Raw genomic sequence first — 22,980 nt, 5'->3', positions numbered from 1 at the left:
TCAGCTTTCCTGCTCCTCCGATGCTGCTTGGCCTGCTGTGTTCATCCAGCTCTACACCTTGTTATCTCAGTATGTCCAAATTGATTTGATTTCCCAATACTATTTCATATCAGACTCATTAGTAAGCAATGATGTCTGTGCTGATTGGCATATATCTAGTGACCTTCTGTACAATGCAATTCCCAGTGGGGGTCACAAACTGCTACAAGTCCTTACTTCTGCAACAAAGACACCAGCAAGTGAGCTATGAAGCTGATGAACATTGACTCAGATAACTGACGGCTGTGCCCTCTGAAGGTTGCTTCTGTGGTGGGCCGTTGGAAGAGGTTAAGTGAAATGCAAAGCTTCGCTGGCCGAGAAGGAAGCCCAGAGAAAACAGAGACCACCAAACCCTGCAATTTTGCAGCCTGCAATCTTTATCTGTAGCCAGTGTGGCAAAGATTGCCATATTAGAGTGCGGCTCCTGAGTCAGACCAGGCAACGTTTAACACGAGTTGACCGTCCCCACCTCCCACCCCAGGCACAAATCATCATCTGATATGACAGAAGGCTGCCAATGAGATTTAGAAAGAGTAGGCTCGTATTTGAATTTCCACAAGAGAATCCTGCTGGAAACTAAGCCCCTCTCCTAGATTTTGTCCCAATTGAAATGTTGTGCCAATCACAATGTTCTCAAGCAATTGCACATAAAGTACCTTCATTCCAGCTTTCTAGCAGATAGTGTACACTTAATTACTATCTACTATCAACATGGAAAATGGAAGTGTGTATGTTGGTGTTTGAATTTGTATCTAATTCTAAATCTTGCCTCCTCCCATTCCAAACACAACGGTGTAATTTTATTGTTATTGACCTAGTAATTGCAAAGACTCAGGTAACAGAGATGGGTTTGAATTCCACCACTAACATCGACTGCAATATCATTGCTGATTATTCACTAATGTACTTCAGGGAAGGAGGTCTGCCATCCTAATCCAGTCTCACCTATATGTGACTCCAGAGACACTGCAAAGTGGTTGCCTCATAACTGCCCTCTGAAGTGGCCCAGAAAGCGAATTATTTGTATCAACCTCTAAAATGTCTCAAAGTAATGAAACTACATGGACAACCCAGCATCTGCCTCAACACCAGAAATGAAAACAACAAACTGAATCCTATAAACTATGCAAAGTCTGCTCCCTAAAATTGGTACCAATTGTCAAAATTGGGACAGCATCTCATAGACTAGTCAATCAAAGGCCAGATAGAGTCATACTCATTGGACCATACCTGACATACAATGCCCAGGCACCACCATCACCATCACCATCCCTGGGCATTCCTGTCCCATTGGTAGGACAGACCCATCAGAGATGGCAGTACAGTGTCATAACTTGAGAGGGAGGCCTTAACATTGACTCAAAACCCCATGAAGTCTCATGACATCAAATCAATCATAGCTAGAAAACCTCCTACTGAATGAATGAATTTAAAAAAAGTACCATATACTGCTCAACCTTGACTGGAAGAACTGAGGGTAGCAAGGGCACCGAATGCATTTGAGGTGTTTAACAAGTTGAAAAGGTGGGGGTTGAGCAACTGAACAGTATAATGATAGATAAATAAGAGGTGCTAAAAAAGCTGGCAGCTCTCCAAGTAGAGAAGTCACCAGGCCCGGTGGGATGCATCCTAGTGAGTTAAGGGAGCTAATCACAGAGCCGTTGACAGAAATTTTGCAAGCTTCTCTGAACACAGGATTAGTCCTGTAGGACTGGAGGAGAGAAAATGTGACACCTTTGTTTAAGAAAGGGACAAAGGATAACCCAGGAAACCCTGATTATACTCTCTTCTACTCTCTTCCACATTCTTCCACTGGGCAGAAGAAACAAAAACACATACCAACAGATTCAAGAACAGCTTGTTCCCTGCTGTTATCAGATTTATGAATGGATCTTTCATATGTTTGAGTTGATGTTTTTCTTTACTTTCTCTGTAGCTATAACACTATACGCTGCATTCTGTTCTTTAACCCTGATGTGCTCACGTAAGATACGATTTGACTGGTTAGTATGCAATACAATACCTTTCACTGTATCTTGGTACATGTGACAAGAATAAACCATATCAAATCAAATCAAATATAGAGATAGCAAGAACTACAAATGTCGGAGTCAGAGATAACAAAGAGTAGAGCTGGATGAACACAGCAGGCCAGGCAGCATCAGAGGAGCAGGAAAGCTGATGTTTCGGGTTGGGACCCTTCGTCAGAATTTCTGGCGGCCATAGTATGGGATAGGGTAAATATACACCAAAAAAAAGTTAATACTAGACAGTCAACATGGCTTTGTCAAGGGCAGATCATGTCTGTCTAATTTAATTGAGTTCTTTGAGGTGACACAGGCAGTGGATGAGGGTAGTGCTGTGGATGTTGCATATTCGGACTTCAAGAAAGCATTTGATGAGGTTGCACATGGCAGGTTGGTTAGCAAATTAGAAATGCTTAGGATTGATGGATCCTTGGCAGCATGGATTAGAAGTTGGCTAAAAGATAAGAAACAGAGGGTAGGCATAGATGGACATTTCTCAAATTGGAGATAAGTTGAAAGTAGTGTTCCCCAGGGATTGGTGTTGAGACTCTTGCTTTTGCTGCTTTATATAAACAATTTGCAGATGGGTGTTGAGGACAAAATGTCTAAATTTGCAGGTGATACTGTGTTAAGTATAATGAATTGTGAGAATGATACTGAGCGACTCTCACAAGTTGGTCAGATAAGCAGACATCTGGCTGATGAATTTCAGTGCAGAGAAATGTGAGGTAGTGCGTTTTGGGAGAAGATACACAGAGAGACAATACAGGCTCAATGGTACAACTTTGAGGGGAATATTGGAACACAGGGACCTCAGGGTTCACCTGCACAATTCTCTGAAGGTGGCTAGGCAAGTTGAAACAGTTGTTAAGAAGGCTTGTAGGATTCTTGGCTTCATAAATAGTGGCACAGAGTACAAATCTACAAATAATTGGTCAGAGCACATTATGTTCAGTTCTGGGCACCTTATTTTAGGAACAATGTTAAAGTCCTGGAGAGAGTTCAAAAGAAGTTTACTGGAACGATGCCAGAAATGAAGGATTTTAAATTGTTACAGACCAGACCAAAACACTCACATATTAGGAAGATAGCATAGACCCCAACTTTTTCTTATTTTAAAGGTAAGTGTAAGACTTTGCTTTTCAGATGCAATTCAATTGGTCAAACTACTCAACTTTAAGCAGAACACACTTTATTTTTACACTACAGTTAAAATATTGACAATATACAAATAAAAGAAAAGGAATTGTGCTAATTGTAACTATCGAAATGCTTAACAAAATAATATATATTAACTACCACTAATTAACTGTTCCAATATAGTAACATCCCATAAACACGTCCTTGGCAAAGGCAAATTCAGTAAAATAGATTGTCTCACATGCAATTATAGCAGTAGGAAGAGACCCCCAGCTTTTAGCTGTAACAGGGAGAGAAATAAAAGCCTCTACATCGAGCTTCAAGATGCCAACAACTGCTGAAAACTAAAACTAAAATCTTGGTTCTGTGGGAGATTGATCCCAACTATTTAGGCTGCTTTTATGTTCCAACTTTAAAAAAAACAAAGTCTCATAAGTTGTTTATTGCTTTGAGCAGACTGCTCTGTATCTCAAACTTTCTTCATAAAAAGGAATAGGACAAAATACACCTCTTAAAGCCATACTATTGTCACAAAATACAAGGACAGATCAGAGAGATTAGGCTTAATCTCCTTGGAGCAGAAATGTTTAAGAGATGACTTTATTGAGGTATTTAAAATCATGAACAATTTTGACAGGGTAAAGAAAGATATTCTGTTTCCACTAGTTGATATGTCAGTAACCAGAGTTTACAATTTCAAGATTGTCAGCAAGAGATCTAGGAGTGAGATGAGGAGAAACTTCTTTACTCAGAGAGTTGTTAGGATTTGTAATGTGCTGCCTGGGAGAGTAGTGGTGGCAGATTCCATAGGAGGCTTCAAATGAGAGCTGGATATGTACTTGAAAGTGATGAAGTTAGAGGGCTATGGAGATAATGCTGGAGAGTGGGATTGCTGGTTGGCTCTTTCAGGAGCCAGTACAGACATGATGAGCTGATTGGGCTCCTTCTGTACTGCAAAATGCTATGATTCTATGATTCAGCAGCAATAGTACAAACTGAAATGTGAAGTGCTAAAACCCATATCTGCTGGACTGGATCAATGACAGGCCATAAGGGAACCAACAAGAGCAATAACATACTTGACCCCATCCTAGACCTAGTCTACATACCGTAGATGTATCTGTCCATGACAGTCTCAGTGACAGCGACCATCGTATAGTCCTTGTGAAGATGATGTCCCATCTTCATATTGTGGATATGCTCTGTTGTATAGTGTGGCACTTTTACCGTGCTAAATAGGATCTGCCTGCCAACAGCTATGTGATTAGCTTCCAGGTAGTTTAACAGCTTGTCGGTGTGGATTTTTGATCAGAAGCTGTCAGACCTCTAGAATGGAAGGTGCTATCCTTTTCTTTGCTGTTTAAAACATCTCAAGCCTAAAGAAGGTGTGTTTACTTTGCCTTATTGGTTAATGAATAAGTCAGAGACTTTATAATTGTAAAGTAAAGCAGGGCAGGCAGCATTAGAGGAGCAGGAAAACTGACATTTCGGGTGTGGACCCTTCTTCAGAAAATTTCGGAAGATTGAGGAAAAGCAAGTCTTGACAAACCTGAAGGATCATCTTGGTAAACCCTGAGAACAGGGATTATTGAACTGCATTCCCAGTCTTTCCCTCTGCCCATAAAACCAATGTTTGCTTTGTAACTGATCGTGTTTGAATGGATGTATGTATAGAGAGATGTTTAAAAGGGAGGTTAGTGTTTTAGATAATAGCTATATGAGGTTGTTGACTTGCTCGCTGTTTCATCACCATGCTAGGTAACATCATCAGTGAGGCCTCCAATGAAGTGATGTTGTTCTACTCCACTTGGAATTTATACTGTCCAGTCTGTTTTGGTGAGTTGTGTCATTCCTGGTTCTGTTCTGCGTGGACTTGTATATGGGGACCAATTCTATATGTTTGTTGATTACATTATGGGTTGAGAAGCATGCCTCTAGGAGTTCCCGTGTGTGTCTATGTTTGGCTTGGGCTACAATGGTTACATTGTCCCAGTTAAACTGTTTGTTGTCCGAATGTACTGATATTAGGGAAAGTTGTCATGTCGTTTTGCTGCTAGCCAATGTTCATGTATTCTGATGCCTAGTTTCCTTCTGTCTGTCCAATGTAATGTTTGTGGCTGTCCTTGCATGATATTTTGTAAGGTTATATATCAATCTTTCATAATTATTTACCTGTAATTAGAATCTATTTAATTGTAGTGAATAGGAATTCTTGTTAAGTACAGAATCCTCATCTGTGTTTTCTGTCAACCTGTGTCTAAAAGATAGTTAAATTGGGGAATTGTGTGTACTTTTATAAAATCTATAACCTTTGTGATATCTTAAGGAATAGTGGGGCTTGATTTCCACTTGCAACTCCAGTGAGGAATAACAACATTGCAGATCCAATTACTGAAGATTTCATTGTTTTGAACTTGAATAAATAATATTTCTTTATCTTCAACTGATGTTTTAATGTGTTTCTGCATCTTTAGCGATTTACATCAATCTTTAAAATAATCAGTGAAACCTGTGAAAAAGTTGTTTGCAACAAAAGAGTCTTCAAACAAAGCAAAATTTACTGGAAGTCAAGAAGAAATCATGACCATAACAAAATTGACTATGAGAATTCCTTAACCCCGACAGGAAGGGAACTCTTGACCACAACTACATTTACAACAGGAAGCTACTGACCAAGCAACACGTATATCATAAGGGTGTTCACCACAGCAATATTGGCACCAGGAAACCCCTTACCACAGCAAAGTATGCAACAAGGGAATCCTGACAAGAACTGTGCCCGCAACATGCATGAACAAAACTTGAATGTTTGAGCCCTAATCTTCAAAAGGCCAATGGTTTCATCTATAGTTTCTTGCACTATTGATGTCAAACAGATGGTTGGAGACAAAATTGTGTAGAATGGTAAGTGGCCTATTAGCTTCAATTAGAGTTGATCTCTCCTTCAAACTTTCTGACAATGCTAGAAAATGCTCTTTTACTCTGACCTATTTTCACTTTATAAATCCTATTGCTTCAGTTCAACAGAAAGGTTATTGTCTTTTTAATGCCAATGAATCTTCCCTGCCAAGTTTGACTGATTCTTTTCCAAAAAGGCTGCTTCCATGGTGATGATCTACATCTTCCCTTGTTGATCTACAGGCCAAATTAACTTTCAAGACTTAAGGGAAAAAAAAAACAGCCTAGTTGATAAAGCTAGCGAGGGTATGTTTATTTATTTGTTTGTCATTGATTTCTTATGGCCAGAATCGTCTGCTTTAGGACTTTTCCATTCTTGTATTGTCATTTCAATAACTTTTTTTCTGCATTGGGTTGAAATCATATCAACAAAGCAGTCCCCCTTCTTTTGCACAAAAAATGCACTTAACAACAATCATCCTGCGTAGGTCCATTATGAAATAAAAGTAAAATATTACGAATGCTGAAAGATCTCTAAGAATTAAAAAAACGTGCTGGAGAAAAAGTTAATGCTATGAATCCTCTTTGAAGAATTATTTTGGACTTGAAACATTAACATTGTTTCTCTCTTCACAGATGCTGCCAGACCTAATGGGTTTCTCCAGAACTTGCTGTTTTTTGTTTGGATCTATTATGGGTAACTTCCTCGCTGCTCTTGGATCATGATTTTACTTTTACACAACATTTAAGAAATGAGTTAGAAACAAGAAATTGCACGATGATAAATTCCAGTGGACAGAGATGGGGAAAAAATGTGCTCGTTATTGAGTTTAATTCGGACTAAAGCAAATATTGCATTTGTTGGAAATGTGAAGTGGAAAACGGAAAATGTTGGAAACACTCAACAGGCCAAGAGGTACAGAAACAGACATGGAAATAGAAACATGTTGATATTACAGACCTGTCCCTAGTTTCCTATAAAATTAATTTGGATTGTAATCCAATCCAAATTCACAGCATAAAACACAATCTGACAAAAATCCAAGGAATTTGACAGTTTCCCTTGAAAAATTCACAGGAATTATTAATATGGACAAAGGAAATACTGTATTCCTCTCTAAAGTTGGTAAAATGCTTGAATTTAAAGGGTGCGCTGAAATCCAAGAAGGTACTTTAATTAGGTTAAACAACTTTACATTCAACACCTTAACCTCAGCATATAAAGTACATCCAGGAGAAGTTTAATTAGTACACTCTACATCTAACTGATTGCCTAATTGATGGATTGTAAGATTATGATTGTTAAGGGAATGTTACTAAATTACATCTCCAAATTTACAGCAGACATTGATGCTTCCCAAGTAAGGGAACATTAATCAATGTTTAAACTATTATTATTCTCTTCTTTTCTATAACCCAACATTTATCTGACCATTTTTACTTGCACCATTTGTGGTTATCCTTCAATATCATAGAAATGTTAGCATGTAAATTTTACAACTTGAAATTCATTGATGAAGATCACACAATACTACCTACAATCATATTTAGTTTCAAAGAAACATAAAGCAGTCTTGACATTCCCTGGCTTTGCTATGTCCCAAAACAGGCTGCGGATTTTAGCTGACAACTACATTATGATGCCAATCAGAACCCCAAACAATTCCTAGACATTTTTACCTTAAATTCCAAAATATACATTTTTTTGAAAAGATGATTGCAACAGAGGGAAAAAAAGAACTGTGCATGCATTTCTGGCAAATTTCTGTGATAATCCCATTGAACATTGCACCAATAAACTTCAACGAGGGCGACAGTGTGGAAAGAGGCCATTTGGCATATCAAGTCTGTACTGACCCTTCAAAGAGTCCCCCACTCTATCCTTGTAACCCCACATTTACAATGGCTAACCCAAATGGCCTGCACATCCCGTGACATTATGGGGCAATTTAATAGAATCATAGAAAATAGGTGCAGGAATAGGCTGTTCAACCCTTCAAATCACCACTACCATTCAATATGATCATGGTTGATCGTGCAATTTCAGTATCCCACTCCTGCTTTCTCTCCATATCTCTTGATCCCTTTAGCTGCAAGGGCCACGTCCATCTCCCTCTTGAATATATCTAATGAACTGGCCCCAACAGCTTTCTGGGGGAGAGAATTCCACAGGTTCACAACTCTCTGAGTGAAGAAATCCTTCCTCATCTCAGTCCTGAATGGCTTATCCCTTATTCTTAGATTGTGATCCTTAGTTCTGGACTTCCCCAACATTAGGAACATTCTTCTTGCATCTAACCTGACCAGTCCATTCAGGATTTTATATGTTTCTACGAGATTCCCCTCATTCTTCTAAATTCCAGCAAGTACAACCCAGTCAATTCAATCTTTCTTCATATGTCAGTCCTGCCATCCCGGGAATTAGTCTGGTGAACATTCACTGGACTCCCTCAATAGCAAGAATGTCCCTCCTCAGACTAGGAGACCAAAACTGCACACAATACTCAAGAAGTCAGCTCACCAAGGCCTCGTGTAACTGTAGCAAGACATCTTTACTCCGATACTCAAATCCTCTTGCTATGAAGGCCAGCATGCAATTAGCTTTGCTCACCGTCTGCTGCACCTTCAGTGATTTTCCACCATGACACCCAGGTCTCGTTGCACCTTTTCCTAAACTGCCACCATTCAGATAATAATCTGCTTTCCTGTTTTTGCCACCAAAGTGGACAACCTCATATTTATCCACATGTCCAAGTCACCCTGCAACCTCTTTGCATTCTCCTCACACACATATTGCCACCCAGCTCAGTGTCATCTGCAAATTTGGAGATATTGCATTCAATTCCTTCATCTAAATCATTAATGTGCATTGTGAACAGTTGGGGTCCCAACACTGCACCCTGTGGCACCCCACTCACCACTACCTGGCACTCTGAAAAGGACCTGTTAATTCTAACTCTCTGTTTCCTGTCCACCAACTGGTTCTCTATCCACACAATACATTACCTTTGATACTGTGCGCTTTAACTCTCCTTAATAATCTCTTGTGTGGAACCCTGTCAAAAGCCTTTTGAAAGTCCAGGTACACAATATCTACTGATTCACTCTTGTCTGCTCTACTAGTCATATCCTCAAAAAAATCCATAAGATTTGTTAAGCTTGATTTCCCTTTGGTGAATCCATGCTGACTAGGACTGTTTCTATCACTGTTTTCCAAATGCTCAGTTATTACATCTTTAATAATTGACTCCAGCATTTTCCACACCATCAATGTTAGACTAACCGTTCTATAATTCCCTCCTTTCTCTTTCCACCTCTTTTTAAAAAGTGGGGTTACATTTGTTATCCTCCAATCCATTGGAACATTTCCAGAGTTTACAGAATGCTGAAAAATGATCACCAATGCTTTCACTATTTCTAGGGCCACTTCCTTTATTACTCTAGAATGCAGAGCATTAAGCCTTGATGAATTATCTGGTTTCAATCCCGTCAATTTCCCCAATAACATTTCCTGACTAATAAGGATTTCTTTCAGTTGTTCCTCCTTCATGCTTGACCCTCCTAGCATTTCTGCAAGGTTATTTGTGTCCTCCTTAGTGAACAAAGTCAGAAGTCACATGACACCAGGTTACAGTCCAACGGGTTTATTTGAAATCACACAAGTTTTTGGAGCACTGCTCCTTCGTCAAGTGAAGTCCTGACGAAGGAGCAGTGCTCCGAAAGCTTATGATTTCAAATGAACCTGTTGGACTATAACCTGGTGTCGTGTGACTTCTTAATTTGTCCACTCCAGTCCAACACCAGCATCTCCACGTCATGGCTCCTTTGTGAAGACAAACCCAAAGTACTTGTTCAATTGGTCTGTCATCTCTTTGTTCTCCATTATGAATTCACCTGATTCTAACTGTAAGGGGCCTACATTTGTCTTCACCAGGCTTTTTCCTCTTCACATATCTATATTCAAGTATGGTCAATCAACCTAATCTGCACATCTTTCAACAGTGGGAGGAAACTGTAGCACCCAGCGGAAACCTACTCAGACACAGGGAGGACATGCAAACTCCACACAGACAGCCATCCAAGGTAGAGTTGAACTTGGATCCCCGACACTGTGAGACAGCAGTGCTAACCACTAAGCCACCATGCCACCCTACTTAACGAGAAGAGATAACAAGGAGGTGCTGACCATTCCTCCTCTCAGCAGAAAACCACCTCTTGCAGACATGTCTCTTTTACCCTCCAGGAATAAAAAAGAAAAAGGAGTGAATAAACAAGGGGAGAAGTTTATCTCTCCTCACCTAGGAGCTTAACAAAGTGGACTATCCCATTTGGAACCATAAAATTTGGGAACCGGCTTGTTTGCAGCAACTGGCATATCTATACAATAGCCTCTAGAGAAAACATATAGTTTTCCACAGCATGGATGTGCAGAAGAATCTAAAACCTCGGGTCCTGTAAACTCTGATATGTTTGGGCATCAATGTTTTGCAAGACAACATCTTCTGCAATGATTCCATATCTTCTTGACCCTCATCTCAGTTGACAACTATGCTTTTGCAAGGATGTTAGAACAGGATTGGAAAGTCTCAAAACATTATCCAGAGCTTCAAATAGCTAAAATCAATAAGAACACAGAGAAAAGCAAATCCTTTGCCGCACCAGTAAAACAAATGTCTCAGAAACAAAGTGTGGTGCTCATGCAGCTCCCTGCAGTATGACAGCAAAAAATTGCGTTATTATTGGGGCAGAGTGATGGGAAATTTGGGAGGTGAACTATAAAAGATAATGGTACACATTTGGAAGGAAAATACTACTTTAGCAATTGAGGCCATTACTGCAGATTTCGTTCAATTTAGCATTGCCAAAGAAATGTCTAAATCAAACAATTTGTAGACAGTCAATGTGGCATTTTATAAATTCCTACTTTGGAAATAAAACCAGTCCAGCTCCAGGTTAATATACAGCCAGATTCTAAACAAGGCCTCACACTTAAAATGCATTGTCTGACCTGAGATCTCAGGGCAGTGACTTGAAAGAAATTCCGGCATTTACATATTAATTCTTTCTAACTGATTAAGGATTTAACAGCCATCTTAGGTTTGTTCAATTCAAACGCATCAGTTCTATGACCCTTTGATCTTTTCTTACAAATTCTGTGTCTGATGCCACCTTTCTCACTGATACCTGAAGAAGGAGCGAGACTCCGAAAGCTGTGTCTTCAAATAAACCTGTTGGACTATAACCTTGTGTCATGTGATTTTTGACTTTAAATCAAAGGAAAATGCAATGTTTAATCTCTCAAAATCTTTATCCCCCAGGAATTTCATTTGGTGTTGGGTTTGTACCAACATTACTTTCATTATCATTCTGGACTGTGGACTGTGGTTATATAGATATTTCTGTCGTCCAATTATCAATTTCTTATTTCTACCTCTCTCACTTGAGCAGTGCCTAAATGTGTTCATTTTCCTCACTGCTTAGACTTTTATATTTTCAGCTGACCTACAAATCCATGCTGCTACTGTCAACTCTAGTTCTCTCAGCTGTCTTTCTCCGAGATAATTATTTGGTGTTCCACAGATTATTCTGTCCTTTGTCCATGATTCTGCAAATACCCTAAATTCACACTCTACTGTGAATAACTCGATTCAATTAAATAGTGAGGAATTGTTTCTTCCAGTTACTTCACACGTGTGAAAAAGCTTTGCCTTTCACTTGTTAGATTATGTTAAAACCTCATATCCTTCTTATATTCGTCATTACATACAGTTCATTCATTCTCTGAGGGGAAATGATTTTAAATGTCTCACACTTCCTCTCTAATCACAGATTAAATGATGGATGCCTTCTTTTTCTTGCTATTTTTATCTGCTCAAATAACTTCTACAAATATTTCAGAACATTATTTATCCCTTTCTGACTATCTTCAAAATTTTCAAACAGCAGAAGACAAGATTATTGTTTACATTTTAATCTTATCTTACTGTACAAGGCCTTTTTTAGAAAAAAGAAATCTCATTTCTTTTACATCTGCTGTTTCTCCCCCTTCCAACCACTCACTTCTAATAGTATAAAACCTGTTTTAGGATTCACTGAAACTTAAAACAAATGATAGGTTCAAAATGATGGTTAAAACAACTTTGTATCCATAAGATTAGAGTCTGCTGACAACCTCCATGTTGCAGGCACAAGGATATGAAACTTTCACACTTAACAGAAATAAGAGAATTTTTATGAAAAAAAATCCATCCTTTACCGTGGTAAATGTTCTTTGAAGATTGAGCCTAAGGCCACATTGTCAAGGAGATTTCATTTGCATTTTACAGTTCATGAAACTATTATGTGTCAGCTGCAGCTTAGTTGGTAGAATTCTTGTCACTGAGCTGTATGGTTCCAGATTCAAGTTCCATTCCAGGAGTACAAAATTTAGCAGTAAGACTCCAGTACGGTAATGAAGAAGTCCTGCAATGTTGGAGGTTCAGTCTGTTGGATAAGATGTTAATCTGAGGCCCTATCTACCTGTCTGGGTGAGTATAAAAGATCCCATGACCCTATTTTGAAAGCGTGCAGGCAACTTTTTTACTACTGCACTGGGCAATCCTATATGGATGCCAGGTATTCTCGTTTTTGATGTAGATATACTTCATCCTGTGACTATATGCACTCCCTTCACCAGCAGTGTATTTAGTGTTGAGGAGAGCTAATTGACTCTTCTTTATAACCACTCTAGGTTGGTCACAACAAATCCTTTATTTATTTTTTTTAGCATGTAGCTATCACACATCAAATTAAACTTAGTTAACCAGATCAACAATGAAGGAAAGCCAATTCTGATTATTCTTAAGTGACAGTGTCATTACCTTTTGAACATGAGAAAAATAAAAAATAAGTGAAATCCAACACGTACATATAAACACAGGAAACAAAACACTAAAATTGGAGGAGAATATCCATCCAGACAGGAATATAAAGGTGCAGTTTAAAACGTTTAGAGTATTTGAGTTACAAAAGTGAAACCTGAGTCCCAACTGGTCTGCTATTGTCCTGTTCTATCAGGAATGGTGAAAGTTGCCAATAACCTTAATTTCTCCATGAGCATTGTTTCTTCCAAGTTGTTTTTCCAACAATGCTGATTTCGGAGATCGAGAGAGGGAGGGAGGGAGAGGGATAGGATCTAGGTTACCCTCTATGACATGAATGATGATAGCTTGAGCATATAACTACCATTTCTTCAATGTTTACTTGATCAAAATTCTCTACATATCAATATTGTGGGAGTATTTCCAACACATAGATGGCAGCAGTTCAAAAAAGGCCCACACCATCACCATCTCAGGGGTGACTAGGGATGGATGATAAGTGCAATTATCATGAATGATTTGAAAATAGATTGCCTGCCAATTTACTCTATTTCATTGGATTAGTATATCTTTTACCTAAAAAAAAACTTATAATTTAGAAGAATTATATGAATCCTTTTTCAACAATTTTAAAGTGAGCAAAGAGCATGTGGAAGAGGCTGAGGAAGGAAGTAAAATGAAGAACATCAGTTGTGACACGATGAAACAATACAGCTATGATGAAAGAATCTTAAATACTTTGTACAGTAAAGATCTACACATGAATGACATTTGAGTATCAGAAGTAGAGAACCAGTCTAATGGTTTGGATAGTGATAAAGTTGACTAAGTTCAGTCTCATTAGATGTTTGAGTGAACATTAACGTCAGGATAATACAATCACATGGTCCTGTAAACTGCATACTAAATAAATAGTTTTCTAAAATTATACTGAATTTAGAAACTTACAATATTTTGCGGGTATTAGAAATTGGCTTTTCATTACTAGCATTTAAAGTACACTGTGATGAAATTCTACAAACATAGACAAACTAGTTTCCTTTAAAGTTTCTTGCTCCCAGTGTGCTTCTGTTCAGTCAACAGCACAGAAATTCTTGTTTCCTGCTCCAACTTCATAACAAATAGGTTATGTCTCTGATGGCTTGGAAAGGAATAGATTGAAAAGTTAAGTTCTGCAAAACTTCTTAGAATGGTGAAATGTGTTAGCTAGCATATTGCACCAAGCAATACTATCTGCAAGATTCCAGGCTTGATCTTCATTGATAGTAGCAAAGGGTACATTTGATCTTAATGATCCTGGCCTTAGGAGGGCAACTCATCCGCCAGGTTTTCCCCTTCTTACCATTATTCAGTGATGCTATCAGATTATATGTGTTTGCGCACTGTTTGATGAGGACAGCATCATGTTTACCTGTGATGCTTGCGTACTTGAATAGACCCCTGATATTTATTGTTGAGAATTGTACATGAGGAATATTTGCTTTGGCAACTACCAGTTGTGCACTGATTCTGAATATGAGCCACCTTCTTTAGGAAACGAGAGGAGAAAATTGTGCTTGAAACATATTCAATGCTGATGGCTTTGAGAATTTATTGAAGCTTGTTTCCCAGCTCAAAATTAAAATGCACTCTTACCAAGGCTTATGTAAAATTTGGACCCAGCCACATCTCAATAGTAGAGGCGAGCAGCCGATTTCTGTTGTGTTTCCACAGTCAGCTTGCTTGATGTTTAATCGAGTGTTGTGTCTCATTAGCAGCAAATCTTGGTTAAGCTTTGAAAGTTGATGTCACAGACAAACGCTAGGAATGAGGATGTCAGTGGTACTGTCATGGGCTGACGTAAGCTCATTGTACTGTCAGGAGCTACATTGCTTCTTCTCCTGGCACCAGAGGAAAGGGGGGAATAAACAAACTTTCATGAAGTACTCAAGCAAATGGAGTCCACACACCTCATTGATGTTATAGATGGATAACACAAGGAGTCACGACATAGTGTGCAGCAGTGAGAGTCTTCTTTCAAAAGAAATGTCAAACTTGAAGACCCATAGAGAGGAACAGCAAGCAAGATTCAAAACCCCGAAGTCACATTTGCACAAAGGTCCCACAGTTCAGATGCTAGGACAACATAAGGCCTATTTGGAATAAGATATAAAACTATAGCTGCATCTTCAAGCTCTAGGTGCAGTTAACAGTATTGGTGTAGCTGCCAGGACACAAAAAGTTAAAAAAAAAGCGGTGTGATAAGTGTAGTCTATCAGATCCATCATAAAGCTGTCCTGCATTACAAAATATGGGCAAGTACAAAGTAAAAAGACACAATGCTTGCCAATGCAGGAAATCTGGTGCCAAAGACAGTGGGCTGCAGTATACAGGCAGATCTTTCAGAGATAATCATACTAAATGGAGTGTAATCTAGATTAAACCAGATTAAACAGTTTCGCCAAGCAAATCACTTGCACTATCAAATCACTGATCTTGAAGGGTAGGTCAGCATAACAGGGGATTATTGTATTGTTGTATTGGACCTCAGATGTATACCTCTGGGATATAGATTTACCATTACTGGCAGAGATCATGTTTCAGAGGCAAGCCCATCAAGGCATCACCTGGTCTAATTCTATGAGATGCAGGACAAAGACTTTGAAAAACAAGGATGACGATGGTACATGACCAATATGCAGGCACGGAACTAGCTCAACTACATTGTAGGATGAATGGTCAGAATCACCCAGCAACAGGTACCTGGTTACATGCAGAAGAATCCAAATTTTTTATTATAGAATCCCTACAGTGTGGAAACAGGCCCTTCGGCCCAACAAGTCCACACCGATTCTCAGAGCATCCCACCCAGACCCATCCCCCTATAAACCCACCTAATCTACACATCCCTGAACATGATGGGCAATTTAGCATGGCCAATCCACCTAACCTGCACATCTTTGGACTGTGGGTGGAAACTGGAGCACCCGGAGGAAACCCACGCAGACACGGGGAGAATATGCAAACTCCATACAGACAGCCACCTGAGGCTGGAATCAAACCCAGGTCCCTGGCGTTTTGAGGCCTTAAGAGCTGTACTGCTTTAAGAACATAGATAAAGAAAATTCACAACAACTGCAATGGAGAATATGAGCTATAAGAAGAGATGAGATAGGCTTGGATTATTTTGTTTAGAGCAGTGAAGACTGACGAGGGACATGATTGAGGTGCCTCAGATTATGAGGGGTATGGACAGGGTGAATAGAGAGCAGCCATTCCCCTTGGTGGAGGGGTCAATCAAGAGACGGCATAGATTTCGGATAAGGAGCAAGAGATTCAGAGGGAATTTGGGAAAAAGCCTTTTAACTGAGCGGGTGGTGAGAATCCGGATGCACTGCCTGGGAAGGTAGTAGAAGCTGGAAACCTTAAAACTTTAAAAGATATTTGGATGAGCACTTGAAATATCATAATGTTCAAGGATATTGGACAAGTGCAGGAAATTGGGTAATTAGCACACTTTTGGTGTCAGTGCCGAGTCAGTGGGCCAAAGGGCTTTTCGTGTACTCTATGAATCTATGAATGAATTGAGCCAAGGGCCAGGATTTCATGGTGGCTCAGTGGTTAGCACTGCTGCCTTACAGTGCTAGCAACCCAAGTTCAATTCTACCCTCGGGCAACTGTCTGTGTGGAATTTGCACATTCTCCCCGTATCTTTGTGGGTATCCTCCGGGTGTTCCAGTTTCCACCCACAGTCCAAAGATGTGCAGGCTAGGTGGATTGGCCATGCTAAATTGCCCATAGTGTTCAGGGATGTGTAGATTAGGTGGGTCATAGGAGGATGGGTCTGGGTAGGATGCTCTGAGCGTTGGTATGGACTTGTTGTGCCGAAGGGCCTGTTTCCACACTGTAGGGATTCTGTGATGACCACAGTCCTTGGTCACTCTGCATTGTAATACCTTAAGTTAAGCATGTTTTTATAGCCCACTTGTAGTTGCTTTAGATGTAATTTAGCCTGAATGATATCCTCTCGGAAAAGGAATCAAATCCCTCACTTCCTACCTGTAGATAGCTCCAGGAACTATGACAGTCCACACTACTTTCAGTCTGCATCCAAAATCCTGAGTTAGTCCCAGAGGCAGTAGGATAGTTGCATTCTGTGAACATTGACTGGGCCTTGAACCTCGAAATTGGTGTCTGTTGCATGGCCAGAAAAATGAACAAAATCAACTCTAAATTTCTATTCCACTGTGTCATTTAATTCCTGGCAGTGAACTTAAACAAAATCTTGTTGTAATGTTGTCCTCCTTCAGTTGCATGATCTTCTACTTTGTCCCAATCACCAATCGTATAATTCCAATCGCTGATGTCAAAATTATGCTTTTGCTTGAAATTACAATATTCAGACATAATGGGAAATTTTAACCTCATAAAATGGCTGGTTTTGGGTTGTTTGGATGTTTCAAGTATGAGAAACCAGAAACAGAACCATTCTGAGGAAGGGTCACCGGACACGAAACATTAACTCAAATTTTATTCTTCACAGGTGCTGCTGGACCTGCTGAGCTTTTCCAGCAACTTCTGTTTTTGTTCCTGATTTACAGCATCCGCAGTTCTTTCGGTTTTTATTTAGTGAGAAACCAGAATACTGGTCGGGGTAGTGGTAGCCAACATTTTGGATTTAACTGTGGACAGTCAGGCTTCCTGAACCTTGGAAAACCCAGCAGCTGAATTCAGATAAGGACTTTTGGATTTCCAGGAGATAAATGATGTAGAATCATAGAAGCAAAGAGTCGTACAGCACAGAAACAGACCTTTTAGTCCAACTCGTCCATGCCAATCAGATATCCTAAATTAATCTAGTCCAATGTGCCAGCATTTGGTCCATATCTTTCTAAATCCTTCGTATTCATGTACCCATCCAGATGCCTTTTAAATGTTGTAATTGTACCAGCCTCCACCACTTCCTCTGGCAGCCCATTCCATACACACACCACCTTCTGCGTGAAAATGTTGCCCCTTAGGTCCCTTTCAAATCTTTCCCCTCTCTGCCTTTTCACTTACTTCTGGGTCCCATGCCCGCTGAGACAACATTCTTGAGTGGACACTTTGATCATCTGATATCCTCACCAAATCTATTCACCTGAATCTATGCTCTTGCAAAGTACCTCCTCTCTTCAGCCCATCATTGGTAACCATACCACATATTCTGGAAGCCTGTCCCCAGATTGCTCCACCTATTCCTCTCTCTTTCATTTCAAAACCCACATCTGTAAGCAAGTCTTTTGTTCACCTTTTCTCCATTCTCTCTTACTGTGGTTGGGGGCTTTTTATTTTACCGTAGCCTGATGTGAAGTAACTCCTCTGTATAATGTACTGTATAAATGCAAGCTGTCATGTGAAATTAGGACAGAGAATTAACTGATTAACTTTTTCTTTGATATGATATGGGAGGAGTCTCTTTCCCTCCTACAGTCTGTCAAACTGGAACTTGAAATAGTTTTTTATCATCTGGCTTTCTGGCTTTTATTTAAGTGCATATCTACAATACCTTTAGAGATACCTTTTAAAGTTCCTTTTAGAGACCAAACATTTCAAGATTGAAAATGTGTAGTATGCAATTTGTGCAGAATGATTCCAAAGATGTTAGTAAAGAAACAATTCCTCAGACAAAGGAGGGTTCTTGTGCCCATTTCTGAAAACACATGAAAATATCCAACTTCACTTAATTGAGAATACCATGCATCTTATGGTACCGGGTTCATTTGGTGACCCTGGGTTCATTTGGTGATACAGAATCTGAATGCTGCTGAAAGGAAAGAGTTGTTGCTGAGGCTTTTCATCTTGCAATCCTCAGGATGAATACAAGAATGCCAAATTTCAAATGATCATAACAATTGATACTACAGGAGAAAACAATGCTGTTTGGTTGGCTGATTGCATTGTCCTGGAGAAAGCAACAGGCTTTGTTATAGGCTGCACAAGACATAGGCAATTTAAAAAAAGATGCAAGGCCTCAACTCATTCCAATTACTGCACTACTGGGTCGCTGCATATGATTATATGTCGATTCTAGCAATCATAAATCAAAACTGAAGAAACTTCATTGGACCCAAAACACTAACTCTGCTTTCTCTCCACAGATGCTGCCAGAGATTTTCTGGCAATTTCTGTTTTTGTTTCTGATTTCCAGTATTCGCAGTTTTTTTTTGTTTAATCATAAATGAACAATGTTATAAGCTTGATTCATGATCTTAAAATTGTTAAGTGTAACTTATGTTACATTATTTCTCTTGGCCCCTCAAACTGCTTCTGCAGCATCCAGACTTCAAGAAGCAACATTTTTTTTTCCAGTTAAACATTAGAAAGAAGAAAATTCCCATTTGCAGTTCCCTCCTCAAACTGTTTATCTTTATTATTAATTTAGTACATTAGGACTGTCTATAGTACATTACACTTGTCTCACTCAAACAAAACTGCAATCTGAAATAAAACACAAGATGGTGGAAATATTTAGCTTCAAAGAAAAAAAACAGAAATCATATATCAGTTTGACCACTCATCAGAATTAGTTTTTTTTTGCTTTTTGTTTTAGATCTCCAGTATCTGCAGTATTTTTCATTTCTATTTCTGCTGGATATCCTAGTGCCCTAACTGACTTGATCTGATCTTCCAACTTAAATATCCTTTCTATTGCAAAGATCATCCTACTTCCATTGCAATAACATCCCTCAATCTTCACCATTGCATCGGTGTATTTGATGCTTAAACCCTCCTCAATGCCTTAATCAGAATGTTGACAAGTGTACTGCAAATGATGGATTACTTTGAGATTTATCACTCTTTTGTAGGAAAGGAAGAATTAAACTTATAATGTTGTGTTTATTAGGTATTGTAGAGCTTGACCGCAGTGGTCAACTCTTAATTGAAGACTTTAAAAACAAAGGACGAAAAGGCAAGTGAAACTTTGGTCATTGAAACAACCTGCAGTAACAACAGTATGAACCATTTTCCTAAATGCTATTAGTGCAAAATCTTACATTTAGATTTTAATCATTTTTATTCCTACAATTGTGGGAAAGATGCCAAATATTTTTTTGAATGCTGTCCTTTAGCAAAAGAAACAGTTTGAAAAAATATTGAAAAACAACTTTGTTTAATCAATCCATAAACAAGAGAGTTGGGAATTTAAACAAATAGTATGTAGTGTGAAGAAGATATTAAAATATTATCTGTTTTGATGTCAAGTGAATGAGGTTTCTATCCTTAGCAGTACACATGAAGTCTAATGTGAATCTGGGGGTAAATCATTCACACAACATGCAGACAGTTAAGGATCAATATGGAAGGCTATATATTGATTGCCTTTATGCTGGTTATCCTTACTCTGAGCTTTAATCTGAATTTTTAATATGAATTCTGTTTCCTTGCTGTCCTTATAGTCTTCCTTGCACTCTGAAACCAACTCAGTGTGCACTGACAAAACTGAAGTGCCTTGCTTCATTAAAATTCTCTCCTTTAAAATAAATACTCCAATTGTTTGTTCTGTTCTGGTAGCTCTAATGGATTTTAACAATGCACAGGAAAAAGAAAAGCCTGTTCCCCAAGTGTACAAATCAACGTTTCTCCTTTAGAAAATGCCTGTAAAAGGAAATTAATGAGCAACTCATTTAATTAATGTTTATTGGATCTTGCTGTGATGAAATTAGCAAGCCAGGCAATTAAGGATGGGCAGGAAATAGTAACATTGCCATCAATGACCACATCCATGTAGGAATAGAGATAACACGGTGTAGAGCTGGATGAACACAGCAGGCCAAGCAACATCAGAGGAGCAGGAAAGCTGACGTTTCAGGCCTAGACCCTTCTTCAGAAATGGGGGAGGGCAAGGGGGTTGTGAAATAAATAGGGAGAGAGGGGGAGGCGGATAAAGGATGGATAGAGGAGAAGATAGGTGGAGAGGAGACAGGCAGGTCAAAGAGGCGGGGATGGAACCAGTAAAGGTGAGTGGAGGTGGGGAGGGAGGGAGGAGATAGGTCAGTCCAGGGAGGACGGACAGGTCAAGGGGGCGGGATGAGGTTAGTAGGTAGGAGATGGGGGTGGGGCTTGAGGTGGGAGGAGGGGATAGGTGGGAGGAAGAACAGGTTAGGGAGGCGGGGATGAGCTGGGCTGGTTTTGGGATGCGGTAGGGGGAGGGGAGGTTTTGAGGCTTGTGAAATCCACATTGATACCATTGGGCTGCAGGGTTCCCAAGCGGAATATGAGGTGCTGTTCTTGCAACCTTCGGGTAGCATTGTTGTGGCACTGCAGGAGGCCCAGGATGGACATGTCGTCTGAGGAATGGGAGGGGGAGTTGAAATGGTTCGCGACTGGGAGGTGCAGTTATTTAGTGCGAACCGAGCGTAGGTGTTCTGCAAAGCGGTCCCCAAGCCTCTGCTTGGTTTCCCCGATGTAGAGGAGGACACAACGGGAACAGCGGATGCAGTATACCACATTGGCAGATGTGCAGGTGAACATCTGCTTGATGTGGAAAGTTTCTTGGGGCCTGGGATGGGGGTGAGGGGGGAGGTGTAGGGGCAGGTGTAGCACTTCCTGCGGTTGCAGGAAAAAGTGCCAGGTGTGGTGGGGCTGGAGGGGATTGTGGAGCGGACAAGGGAGTCATGGAGAGAGTGGTCCCTCCGGAAAGCAGATAAGGGTGGGGAGGGAAAAATGTCTTTGGTGGTGGGGCCGGATTGCAGGTGGCGGAAGTGTCAGAGGATGATGCGTTGGATCTGGAGGTTGGTGGGGTGGTACGTGAGGACGAGGGTGATTCTGTCTTGGTTGTTATTGCAGGAAGGGGGTGTGAGGGATGAGTTGCGGGAAATGCGGGAGACACGGTCGAGGGCGTTCTCGACCACTGACGGGGTAAGTTGCGGTCCTTGAAAAACGAGGACATCTGAGATGTACGGGAGTGGAATGCCTCATCCTGGGAGCAGATGTGGCGGAGGCGAAGGAATTGAGAATAGGGGATGGCATTTTTGCAGGAAGGTGGGTGGGAGGAGGTGTATTCTAGGTAGCTGTGGGAGTTGGTGGGCTTGAAATGGATATCAGTTTCTAGGTGGTTGCCAGAGATGGAGACAGAGAGGTCCAGGAAGGAGAGAGAGGTATTAGAGATGGTCCAGGTGAACTTAAGGTTGGGGTGGAAGGTGTTGGTGAAGTGGATGAACTGTTCGAGCCCTTCATGGGAGCACGAGGCAGCACCGATACAGTCATCAATGTAACGGAGGAAGAGGTGGGGTTTAGGGCCAGTGTAGGTACGGAAGAGGGATTGTTCCATGTAACCTACAAAGAGGAAGGCATAGCTTGGGCCCATGCGGGTACCCATGGCACCCCCTTTGTCTGTAGGAAGTGGGAGGAATTGAAAGAGAATTTGTTGAGGGTGAGGACGAGTTCAGCTAAGCGGATGAGCGTGTCAGTGGAGGGGGACTGGTCAGGCCTGCGGGAGAGGAAGAACCCCTTTTCAGAACCCTCTTCCCCTCCCCCATTTTGGAAGGAGGGTCTCGGCCCGACACGTCAGCCTTCCTGCTCCTCTGATTCTGCTTGGCCTGCTGTGTTCATCCAGCTCTACACCTTGTTATCTCAGATTCTCCAGCATCTGCAGTTCCTATTATCTCTGATACAATTTTAACCCCACTGCGAAACCTCTTCTAAGGATGCCTACCCTGAAGAAGTTACCCTCCACCCTCCAGACAAACCTCAGTAGATCTCTCTCCCAATGCAACTCTCTCATAATCTCTTCAGCCTTGAAACTGCTCGACCACGTCCTGAAGCAAACCAGGTACTACAGCAACATCACCTTTCTTAGAACCTGTTTACGGAACCAGATCATCCCCAGTGATCATCCCACATTCAGGCCTTCCCAATTTGGCCCCAACCGTGACAATGTCTACATTCAGAGCATCGAGATCCTTCAGAAGCGTTTCGCCCTGCGACTCCTGAAACAACTTGCAGCAATGCACCGGCATCTCCGGGCACTACAATCAAGCCTACCCCAGCTCAGA

This window comes from Rhincodon typus, chromosome 11 (genome assembly GCF_021869965.1).
Source record: "Rhincodon typus isolate 14 chromosome 11, sRhiTyp1.1, whole genome shotgun sequence".
Lineage (NCBI taxonomy): Eukaryota > Metazoa > Chordata > Chondrichthyes > Orectolobiformes > Rhincodontidae > Rhincodon > Rhincodon typus.
The sequence above is the reverse complement of the archived record's forward strand: the minus strand, read 5'-3'. Positions refer to the sequence as shown.